Consider the following 11,088-nt stretch of genomic DNA (forward strand, 5'->3'; position numbering starts at 1 on the left):
TCTCTCTCTCTCTCTCTCTCTCTCTCTCTCTCTCTCTCTCTCTCTCTCCTCTTTCATGCCATGCCCCTAATAAACTCTATTCCAACTATACCATCTTGTGGCCGGTCCCTCAGACTGAAGAGATGCCTCAGCATAGGCCTCCAGAGGTCCCCCCTTCCCCCACACCTGCCTCCACATCCACCAAACATATTTCTTCTTTCTCCCTATATTTTTGTAAAACACAACATGCTCCATTTCATACTTTCGGTTATGAGCCTGGTCTTTAATGGCTGAACCATCTGCCCAGCCCAAGACTCGCCATTTTAAACTGTTCTCCCTCTTTCTCAACAATGTGCATTAACCTCAAATAACAAAACAAACAAGAGTCTTTATAATTGATTTTTAAAAATTATTTGGCTTTTCCCATTAGGTGGTAAACTTGAACAGAAGAGAGATTAAAAGAAAAAGTGTTCACGGAGGATGTAGCTCAAGCTTTAGGAGTAGAGCCTGGCACACAGTAGGTAGTCAACAGTACTGGCTAATGTGAACAAATGGGTGCTGTATTTGGTGTGTGAATCTTTAGCAATGTTATTGGACTTTATTAGAGTCTGTGGCCCATAAGGCTAAAACTAATGATAACCTAAGAGGACATCTGTATGGAGGGATGTGTGTGCCTGTGTATCTTCCCCATGTTTCCCTTCCCCCACCTTCCCTTTCTCCCACTTTTCCCTTCCCCCATGCTTTTCCCTCCCCCACTCTCCCTCAATATGCTACTTAATTTTCCTTTCTCCAGGCTTTTCTAACCAGAGACTCTAGGACAAAAGCCCAATGACTTTAATCTTCAAAGCATTTGTATAAAGCAGATGATCTGCTTATTCTTGATTACGTGCTAATGTCTGCTATTCCTCCCAAAACTTTCCATTTTAAGAAATAAAACGAATCTTAAGTCTAAGGAATGTATCTCCAACTGCATTTAGGGCCTTCAACGAGCTGAATAAAAAAGGAGTAGGGACACTGAGGTTTTTATGAAGTCTCTAGAATCACATTGTGTTGGGCTGGTCTGTTTCACGTGCGACAAAGGCTATATTCTTTACAGAAAACTGGTCCAAGGAGAGTATGTAATTACAAACACTCCAGTGAGAAATAAGATGATAGAATTCAGACCATTGAAAAAGAGCAGGCCTCCAGACTGACATCTTTTCTATAAAATGTCATAAATTCATTTCCATTTTTTCAAGTGTAAGAAGGTATATTGAGAAGTACCTGACGCACAGCCTTGAGGATTTCTTCTCTGTGAACAACTGTTTTCACCATCTATTGACTCCATCTCACTGAATCTTAAGGGGATATTACATTAGGAAATATAGTATTCTATAGTATTCACTTAATTTATATAATCTATAATCTATATAAATATTCTAGGTGTACCTTAAAACAATGTATAGAAAAGGCAAGCATTGCATATGCTCACTGAGGTCATTATATTATTGATTAATTTATTGAATCTTTCTTGGTTTCTATTTTTTTTTTTTTAATCAGCAATGTGCTCGAGGAGTATGATACAGCCTGTGGCTAAATAGAAATTCAAATAAAAGGTAAAATATGCTTCTAGTTAAGCGTGCACTGGTTTGAAAGCGAAGCCAAGGCATGGCTGACTCTGACAAAGGGGTTAGGGAGGGAATTGCCTGGCTGAACTTCAGAAGTAAGAGCATAAACTCATCAGGACAAAGGAAGGGCATCATTAGAAACCAGTGAAGCTGTGAGTGAATCCCAAGAAAAAAGAGTAAGGGAGAACTGAATCTGGTAAAAGGAAAAGCACGGGGAGAAAGGGATGGTTCTCAGAAACTGATATACTACTTCTTCAGGAAAAAAACAAAGTAGGCAGTTCATGTCCCAGGAGAAAAACACATATACTCCAAATCAGGATTGTATGAATTAGTACAAAATAAAGAGGGCATAGAAGAAATCTCAGGACATTGTTTTGTGCAAGTCTCAATGTATGCAGATACACAGAACATGCCAGGTTAACAGGCTATTTGGGGGAGGGACTTTATGTTATCCACTGAAAGTGGAGACTAGAGGAGATACTAGAAGAGTTAAAAGAACTTTCAGTCAGTGAGAAGATGTTGACTACATTCAGACTTCATTCTTGAGAAAACAAATTTAAAATAAAAGTGGGCACCTTTGTGACACAACACAGCGACTTACTTAAACACCAGTGTCGGGATTATGCTTAGCAACAACGGGACACTGATTCTACTACATTGAAACCAGGACTAGCCACAATAGTCTATTGAACAGAAGCATTGAATGTGATGCCTTCACTTGGGTATTAGAGAAAAGAGAGGAATTAGAGTATATATGGAAAGTAGGGGTTGAATTGAACAATACTTAAACAAAAAAAAAATCATTTAAAAGCAATAGGTGTTAGCATTTAGTCTAGGCTCCGCCCAGCAGTGACCTGGCAACAGTCAGATATGCCTGACTCACTGTAAAAGGGGTTGTTTGCCCCCTCCTCTCTCTCTTGCTCTCTTGCTCCTGCTTTCTCACCATTCCCCTCCCCTCCTTTCTTCATGTGCTCATGGCTCCAGACTCCTTTCTCTCTCTCTCTCTCCCCCCCCCTTTTCTGTCTCTACTCCCTCAACTCCCCTCACTATGCCCTAAATAAACTCTCTTCTATACTACACTATCATGTGGCTGGTCCTTCGGGGGAAGGGATGCCTCAGCATGGGCCCACAGAGGCACCCCCTTCCCCCACACCTGACTACACCCACCAAGCATATTCTCTCTCTCTCTCTTTATTTTTATAAAACACAGCAATAGGAAAAATTCAGCAAATTTTCTAGAATAAAAATTAATGTTGTCATTGAGAGATTAATCTGTTAGTAAGCATATTTTAGGGAATACTTCATTTTAATTGTATAGAAAAGATTAAGTACCGAGGAATGTGCTTTATACTATATGCATAAGGTCTATATCAAGATTTAGTATGACCATTGATGAGATTGCTAAATTTATTAACAAGTAGAAAAACATACTATGTACTCAGTTAATTAAACAGAACATGAAACATTTCCCATTTTACTAAGGTATAATCCATGAAGTTACTAAGAATACAATAAATAAAATGAGGATCTAAACATTGTAAAAGCCAGAACACCAGGAAGTCGGCGGTGAGATTGTCTCTTGTAGAAATAGCTGCATAAATATCAATAGCCATGCTGATGAATAATGGAGAAACCCTCAGGAGGGAGCATTAGTCTCTCTTAGAGGAGCCCAACTGGTTGTTCAATACAAAGTGAACAGTCTTGAAAGAGGATACACACAAAAGACAAGAGCAGATTCAGCAGGTTGTAAGTATTTGTGAATTCGCATACATATGCATGTAACAAGGATCATGTGAGGAGAAGCTGTCAGTTTGATAGGGAGGACAGGGATGATGAAAGAAGATGGAGGAAACTGGCTTGGGAGGGGCTGGGGAGAAGAAAGTAATAGGAAAATAATATATTTTAATATTTTAATCAAAACCATAAAAATAAAAATTAAAAATTACAATAAATATTGGAATTGAAGCTAAACAAGCTATTTTTCAGATACACACACGCAGATACAACCACACACACCATACATTAGGACAATGGGAGCTGTTAGAGACATTGAATATATATATATATACACATATATATATCATAAATATATATAACATATAAATATTCATGTATAATATATAATCAGTAAAAATAAGAGAAATTAGAATTATTGCATATGAGGATTGTTACTAGTTTTGCAAGCTACTTATTAAAAAGCTACATACAGACATATAAACATATAAATTTTATATATATATATATATATACACACATAGGCTGTATGTCTCTCTCTCTCTCTCTCTCTCTCTCTCTCTATACATATATATATATATATATATATATATATATGTATACATATATGTTTCTCAAGCTACTGGAGCATTTGAAACGTAAATAATTAAACAAAGTTATTAAAGAAAAAATATGTACATACTACACAGTGTATACAGAAGGTAACAGCAGTATTTTGTGCTAAGGGAAAGCATTATTTTCTAAGAACTAATGATCATGGTAACAACTGATAGTAATGGTGAAAAGTCAAACTCATAGACTTTACATAAAAATGAATGTCTGGTGTTTCATAGCCAGAAATGTTTAAAAATGCAGACAGAGTTTCAGAGTTAGAAACACTAAAAGAAATATCCCATAAGAAATTATATGAAAAACAAATGGGATATCAAAAATAGATTGTAAGTATTAGGAGAAAAGGGTACTTTAGGTTGGTCTGGGGCCACAGCGTGCTGCTAAGAGATCACGCCATGCAACAGATCTATTGCAAGAGATTTATTGGGGGAGTGGAGAGCGCAAAAGAGTGGGGACATGAGAGGCAGACAGAAAGACAAGGGACCAGGAAATGGAGAGAGAACAAACAAGACACAGCCCTTTAGAAGGGAGCATGTGTCCCATAGGAGAAGATGCAACTCATAGCAACTGTGGCAATGCCCTGCACCTGTTGGCAGCAGGTGACGACATATATAAGCTGCCACTGTTGGGTGGCTGAAAGTCATTCTGGTGGAGCACCTAGTTTATAATAGTAAGCTTAGACTGGGGCTCAGTGTACAGTGCTCACATAGCATGACCAAGCCTCGCAGTTGAATCTTTTTGAATCTTTAGCAGCACACACACACAGACACACACACACACACACACACACACACACACACACCAGATAAACAAGACCCTGAGTGTTTAGAAGTCCTGCATATAAGATTCCTGCGAAGGTAAAGAAGCAACTCAAACATCAAGCCTGTATCTATGTAGAAGGCCACACGTTCTGTGATTCTGGCTGTGCTCTTTCATCTGTTGGCCCATCTTGACAGTGGTCCACGTGAATGTGAACATTGGGTCACAACTGAGTGCTGAACACCCAGGACTCTGAAATATACATATTTCCCATATTGATAGTTCTTGAAGGTGATAAGGCCAAGGCTGATTCTCCATGTGCAGCAAGTTCCTATGCTGCTGGTCACTGGTCACAACGTTGCCTGACACTTCTGTGCTGAACTATGCTGCCCTTTTCAGTGACATCTAGTATAGAGTTAGGAATTCATCCCAGCTCTATATGAAAGTGTAGTGGGAACCTGTGGCTATTCAATTACTTCAAAGCTAAAACTAAAGCTGTGCACACGTACTGTCAATTACCAGTTAAAGAGAATATTTTATAAAAGACTGTTTCCATGCTATCAAGAAAGTTTAAGCATCTTGGAGTCATCTCATTGTGATGTTCTGAGGTCAATGTGAAGATAATTCTGACTCAGCATTGAGGGACATAAAGAAGACATTCATAAAGCCAGGCATGGTGGTGTATATCTGTGCTCCCAGCTGCTTGCATGGCTGAGGCAGGACCACCACAAGTTCAAGGCCTCCCTTGACTACAGGGCTACAAAGTGAACTCAAGGCCAGTCTAGGTAATGTAGCAAGATGCTGTTTTAAAATAAAGATAATAAAGAGGGCTGAAGATGCAGCTTGGTGGTAAAGTTCTTGCCTAGTATGCATAAGGTCCTGGGTTCAGTCTCCAGTATGGCATGAAAAAGAAATTAGCAAACAGAAAATATATATAGATAACAAGACACAATATTACACATGTTATTTTCCACTAAGATGTAATTCATAAGTTTAATGTCAGTCAAACACAAACAAAAATTGAATAGAAATGGGTGAATATAGAGAGACTCAAATCACTTAAAATAAATTAAAATACCTTTGACTACTCAGTGTTTACTTTCTAAATAACAGATATAGAAATATTTCCATGAAGTACTTTATGGGTATAAACATAGGCAGCATTTGCTTTTTCCCATTTTTATATTGTACAACTGAGAATGCACACTGGCTGAGCTCCCACTTAGTAAGAGCTGTAAGAATGGCAGGTATCCATATTATTTCACCAAGAAATTCAACATATAGGCTCCTTTCCTGCAAATATACTGGCATAAAATGATTTTTATGTAAAGTCATTCACTGAGGTGTTACTTATAGTAATAAAAAATCTGAAATTACTACTAATAGGAGACCAGGTAACTAAATCAACATGTTTCTATGTTATGCACTGTTCTAAGAGAGAAAATGAGCTATGAAGGGCCAGGACAGTGAAAATTATCATTCAAGGTTTTAGAATTTGAATCCTAAAATCAGAACTATGGTAAAAGAAAAGCACCAGATGTGATGGCACACATCTATAATTACACCACTCAGGAAGTCAAAGGTGGGGATTCACTGTGAATTGGAGACCAGCCTGGACCACAGAGTGAGATCCTGGGTTTTTGTTGTTATTGTTGTTGTTTTGGTGATAGGGTTTCCTCTGTGTAGCTTTGGCTGTCCTGGAATTCACTCTATAGACCAATTTGGCCACACATTTAGAGACCTGTCTGCCTCGACCTCTTGAGTGCTGAGATGAGAGGTGTATATCAACACAGCATACATGTATGCCTGGCATGTGAAATCTTATCTCAGCACAAAAACAAAATGAAGCCTAGAAAGGATTCTGTAGCTAACAGTTCATGAGCTTCTGGTCCAATGCAGCATCTTAATTTCAAATAAGGAAGAGAAACACAATGTTGCACTCATGACACAGGGTTCTCCAGCTGGGCTGTAGTGCAGTGGAGGAGAGCTTGTTTAGCATGTACACTGGGTGCGTGGATAAGTAAACAAACCCAGTTGCTTATCTCTTAGTTTAATGATTAGTAATTTGCTTCCATTCAAGCCCAAGTCTACAATACATATAAAACTTCTAGGGTACCTGGATAGTGTGCAAAGCATTCAACTAAGGAAAGAACCCAAAATTTATCGTGTATTAACTTCAGACTGGACTCTGCAGTCCTCCTGAAAGTATTTGGAAAAAGTAGTCATGCCTTGTCTGTGACTATACTAATTATATCTGCACCTCATGGTTTGGCCTTGAGTAGTTATCTTTAACAGTGAGGACAGAAACCAGCCTTCTTACTGCTCGCTCTGTCTTCAGGGTCTTACATCTCTGGGTTAAGATACCTAAGGTCAGAAAAGATAGCTGCATCTGTGGAACAAAGATTGTCCTCTGTTCCACACAGAGTGACATTGTTTCCTTTAAGACATGGATCCAAACTTCCTGAATATTAGCTTTCTTTCTTTTTTCCTGTCTGTATTATTTCCTGTCACATTGTGCCTTGGTTATATGTTATATCAACATTTAAGAATTATAATATATGTTGTAATTAATGTATTGTACCCTTTCTTTCAATCAAATTATATATAGCAACATAATATCTGCAACAGGATGAAAAATATATTAAATGATTTAGGAAAAATTCTTTCTTAGGGTACATAGTCTGTGGAAGAAACAGGAGGAAAAATAGCAAAGTAGCCCTTTTAAACTACGTATGAAACCATGTGTGGTGACACAAACCTTTAATCTCAGCACCTAGGAGGCAGAAGCAGGCCCACCTATCTCTATGAGTTTGATGCTAACTTGGTTTACATAGCAAGCTCCAGAATAGCCAGACACACATAGACAGACTCTGTCTCAAAAAAAACAACGAACAAAAGTATCCAACAATATTAAAAAAAAAAAAAAAAACACTAAAAGAAAAAAGGAACATTTATGGGTTCTTGTTTCTAACCACATATTATATCCATTATGTAACTACACAAAATTAAAAGAAAGTTTTGTACTTATACAATTTTTGTACTTATTTCATATGGCTGCATTTATTTGATAGACAGACATAGTAAGTGATAGCAACATGGTAGCATCACTGGTGGTAAGGGTTAATAGGATGGCATTGAACGATGCGTTAAGCTTTGCTATAAATTCGATTTCTCATTCAATAAAGAACTGAAAAAGTCTTGGGTCACTGAATTCTATATTCAAGTGTTAAGTGGATATTAGAAAAAATGGCTATGTAAACTGTGCTTGGTGGTATATGGACTCATATCACTTGGGAGTACAGGAAGAAAGACTGTCAGTTCAAGACAAACCTAAGTTACAAATCGGAGTCTCTGTCTCAAAAGGAAAAAACATACTCTCATGATGATTGCATGGAAAATAATGAAGTTGGAAGATGGCTTGAACAAAAGAAAGCTTTCAATATAGAGATTTCGATATTATCTACATGCTATAAGCACAGTTTCTAAAGAATAGCTTCTAATACCTTAATATATGTAGGAAAGAAAAAACTTCAGACTGTGGATAATTGGAAATTTGCTAAGAAGAAAATGCTGTGACTGTAATGATGGCTCAGGAGATAAAAGGACTTACCACCGATACTGAAGATCTAAGTTCCATCCTTGGGCCCTCCCTAGCCAAAGGATAGAAATGACTCTAAGTCACCCTCTGGCCTCCACACACCCATGAAGGACCGTGAACACATACAATGCACAAATAAATAGAGGTAATTAAAAAGAAAAAGAGCTTAGATGATGAGTTCAGGTAGCTAGACCTGGAAGCTGGTAGAAGAAGGAGGACTAGTAAATAAACCCACAACACTAGTTGAAATGAACACCAGTGAACTATGTCCTAAGGCCTTGAAATATTCACTAGAGGTTTGCCAAGGACAGGACAGGTCTCGGAGATGTGCTGTGAATGAGAATTAAACATCTGCCAATTTTGTGTGGAGGAAAAGGTGATGAAACACTATTTTGTGTCGCAGACTTCAGAAATCCCTCAAGGACAGAACAACTTTTAGTGTGTGTGTGTGTGTGTGTGTGTGTGATTTATTTAAAATTTTTGTAACAATGTATGGTATTAGAATTGCCTTCGGGCCATCACCTTCTAATGGCTCGAGGACAGAAGAAGAGAAAGACAGAAAGAGAGAGAAAGATGAGGGTTAGGAAGGGCCAGGAACAACATGTACCTTTAAAAGGCATGTTCCCAATGACTTGCTTTCTACAATTAAGGGCCTACCTCCTGACATTTTTTTACCACTTACCAATAGATGATTGAGCTAGGAATTCATTAATTAACTTCTTCATGAGCCAACTGCCTCCCAAAAATCCACTTCTAAACACTGTTGAGATGCAGAGCAAGTTTCAACAGATGAGTTTTGAGACTAGCACATGGGATTTAAACCACAATCCCTCCTCTGTACCAATTTCCAAGGCACCAGTGCAGCACACACAGCAGGTATTAATAACTGCTTGATGAGTTGACCTGATAACCTGGATAAGACTCAACCATTCACTTCAGCAACCTTCTAAGTACAGTTTGGTATCAAATATCAACACTGCCACACACAAAACCAAGAAAATAAAGAATTCAAAAATATTTATGAGTTGTTTAATTCAGCATTAGAAAACAACCTCAAGGGCTGCCGTCAGTGGCGCCATCTTGTGGGAGCGAAACCAACGCCTGGTTGGGAGCCGCCGCCGCGGAGGTCTTTGGCCAGTATCGATTCCACCTGTCCACAAGCATGGGGAATATCTTTGCAAACCTCTTCAAGGGCCTTTTTGGCAAAAAAGAAATGTGCATTCTCATGGTAGGCCTGGATGCTGCAGGGAAGACAACAATTCTATACAAACTGAAGCTGGGCGAAATTGTGACCACCATTCCTATTATTGGGTTCAATGTGGAGACTGTTGAATACAAGAATATCAGCTTCACGGTGTGGGATGTGGGTGGCCAGGACAAGATCCAGCCGCTGTGGCGCCACTACTTCCAGAACACCCAAGGCTTGATCTTCGTAGTGGACAGCAATGACAGAGAGCATGTGAACAAGGTCCGTGAAGAGCTCGTGAGGATGCTAGCTGAAGATGAGCTCTGAGATGCTGTTCTCTTGGTGTTTGCCAACAAGCAGGACCTCCCCAATGCCATGAATGCGGCCGAAATCACGGACAAGCTGGGGCTGCACTCTCTACGCCACAGGAACTGGTACATTCAGGCCACCTGTGCCACCAGCGGGGACGGGCTCTATGAAGGACTAGATTGGCTATCTAATCAGCTCCGGAACCAGAAGTGAACCAGACCCCTCCCTCCCCCTCACTTCCTCTTCTCCGCCCTCAGCTTTCCTCTCATGTGGCAAACGTGCGACTCTGTGGTCCTGAGTGCCATCAGCTGTCTCCATGGGTTGGTCACAGTGTGCATCGCACCGTGCTGTACATGTGCAGACGCAGCCTGCAGCCAGGTTTTTATTTAATGTAAATAGTTTCTGTTTCCACTGAGGCAGTTTCTGGTACTCCTGTGCAATATTACTTAGCTTTTTTATTGTAAAAAGAGAATCGACTCAACTGTCAGTACTGAGAAGGGATTTGGGTGTAGGGGGCACCTGGCCTCTGGGAGGCATTGGGCTGTAGACTGGTGTCGGTATCCATTTGGTGGTTGGTTTTTAACCCAAACTCAGTGCATTTTTAAAAAATAGTTAAAAAAAAAAAATACAGGACAAGAACACTTGAACACACAGAACGGAGACTATGCCTAGTGTAGGTTTTGCAGTTAATGGCCTGAATGCTAGTTATCAGATCACCTGTTTCGCTGTGGGAACAGGAGAGAAGGTGACGAACAAACGACCATCCGCTGCATGGTCACAGTAGAGCCCCCGTGACTCGCCCGTCTTTGGGTCACCTGCATTCCATAGCATTGTGTTTGTACTTGTGCTCACACGGTTACTTAGGGTAGGCTGGGAACCATTGTGGGGTGCAGGGCCTGGCTTATACTTGGCGTGTGACCAGGCTCAATAGCAGCCTGCATACCCAGCCTACACTTGGGCCCACTTGGATGCGCTGGCAGGAGGCCTGGGTCTCACCAGCAGGAGTTCGTGCAAGGTGGTAGGGTCGGTCCACTACAGACCCACATCCTGGAGCACCCCCATCTCCATGTGTGAAATAGCTTCCTCCCTCAGCTTGCAAGGGTCCCATTTGCCGTCGAAAGACGACCTCTACTTTTTTCTTTTGTATTTTGATAAACACTGAAGAAGCTGGAGCTGTTAAATTTATCTTGGGGAAATCTCAGAACTGGTTTATTTGGTGTCGTGGAACCTTTTACTGCTTTCAATACACAATTAGTAATCAACTGTTTTGTATACTTGTTTTCAGTTCTCATTTCCACAAGCAC

At 39.9% G+C, this 11,088-nt stretch overlaps 1 pseudogene across 1 annotated transcript; it reads left to right on the forward strand.

The window, feature by feature from the left end:
* Positions 1 to 9,379: 9,379 nt before the first annotated feature.
* On the forward strand, positions 9,380 to 10,212 carry LOC110326630 (annotated as a pseudogene). The gene has a single exon (XR_002380790.2). The product of XR_002380790.2 is annotated as an ADP-ribosylation factor 1 pseudogene (transcript).
* Positions 10,213 to 11,088: the final 876 nt, after the last annotated feature.

This window comes from Mus pahari, chromosome 9, assembly GCF_900095145.1.
Source record: "Mus pahari chromosome 9, PAHARI_EIJ_v1.1, whole genome shotgun sequence".
Classification (NCBI taxonomy): Eukaryota; Metazoa; Chordata; class Mammalia; order Rodentia; family Muridae; genus Mus; species Mus pahari.